The following is a 1,693-nucleotide window of genomic DNA, read 5'->3' as shown; positions in this document are numbered from 1 at the left end:
CCTCAGGTTGTGTCATTTTGATTCATAACGTTTCACCAATTCTGCTGCCACCGATTCTCTTCATGACTTTCACGGACAGAATTTCTAGGCATAGCCAAGTTGCAGCGAGAGTCCGGTTTGGGGGCCTCGGGATCGCGTCTTTGCTTTTTGCAGATGATGAGGTCCTGTTGGTATCATGCAGCAGGCACTGGGGCGGCTTGCGGCTGAGTGTGACGCGACCGGGACAAGAATCAGCACCACCAAGTCTGAGGCCAAGGTTCTCGACTGGAAAAGGGTGGATTGTCCTCTCCTGGTGGGGGATGAGTTGGTATCTCAAGCGGAGGAGTTTAAGTATCTCGGGGTCTTGGTCATGGATGAGGGAAGAAAGGAGCGGGAGATGGACAGGTGGATCGGTGCAGCTTTCCTAGTAATGTGGACATTGTCCTGTTCTGTCGTGGTGAGGGAGCAGAAGGAGAAGCTCTCGATTTACCGGTCGATCTACGCTCCAACCCTCACCTATGATCATGAGCACTTAGTAGTGAACGAAAGAATGAGATCGCGGATACAAGTAGCAGAAATGAGTTTCCTCTGCAAGGTGACTGGGCTCAGCCTTAGGGATAGGGTGAGGAGCTCGGACATTCAGGAGGGGCTCAAAGGAGAGCCACTGGTCCACCACATCAAAAGGAGCCAGTTGAGGTGATATGGACATCTGTCTAGGATGCCCCCTGGACGGCTCCCTGGGGAGGTGTTTCAGGCATGTCCAACCGGGAGGAGGTCCCGATTATATCTCTCGCTGGCCTGGGAACTCCTTGGTACTCCTCCTGGTGATGCTGGAGGAGGTGGCTGGTGAGAGGGAGGTCTGGGCATCCCTGCTTATACTGCTGCCTCCGTGACCCAACCCTGGATAAGCAGCAGAAAATGGATGGATGGATGGATTGATGGATGGATGGATGTTTCAATACATGTGTAAATTTTACTGCAGGTACCCATACCGAGCTATTAAATATCACATGACAGATTACATGAGCTCCGTTTCTTTCCAGGTACAGCAGTCCACACGCTATTACTGTCTAACACATTACTGAACGTTCATTTTACTGGCTAGGATGAAGTTAATGGACGCTTGAATTAAATATTTTCGAATGCTGAAAGCCTGACAGAAATGTGTCTGCAGGAACGGAGGTACCTACTGGATTAAAAAGAAAAGAAAAGAAAAACTCCAGCGTTGCAGTTCTGCCAATTCAGGCCACAGCTTTGGATTGCCGGACAGAACCGTGTTCAGCAGTACCGCTGTCCATGGTACTGAGAGGGAGTAGAGCCTGAGCTGTCCAAAATCAAAAGTTTTTAAAAGCCATTTTTCATTAACATTTGCATCACTACAAGCTTCACTTGACTACACACAGAAACCTCCTTTACCAAAAAACCATAACCTGGATTTACACTACAGACAGTAACACTAACAATTTGCCCTTTCACCACCTCTGTTAATCTCTTAACACTTTCTTCAGACTAATTAAAGGAAAAACAGGACGGGGAGGGGTATTGGTGGACTTAAACATTTCTCAAAGGACAGTCCTTACACACCATCATTTGCAAAGCATCACCAGAGCAAACCACACAGCTCTGCATCTACACCACAGTGTCAGGAAGGTAAATACGAAAAAAGACCACTAGCACTTTTAAGGCAGCCTCTGCAGTTTACTTGAGGTTTCCT

This window comes from Paramormyrops kingsleyae, chromosome 23 (assembly GCF_048594095.1).
Source record: "Paramormyrops kingsleyae isolate MSU_618 chromosome 23, PKINGS_0.4, whole genome shotgun sequence".
Classification (NCBI taxonomy): Eukaryota; Metazoa; Chordata; class Actinopteri; order Osteoglossiformes; family Mormyridae; genus Paramormyrops; species Paramormyrops kingsleyae.
Note: the sequence above shows the minus strand (reverse complement) of the source record.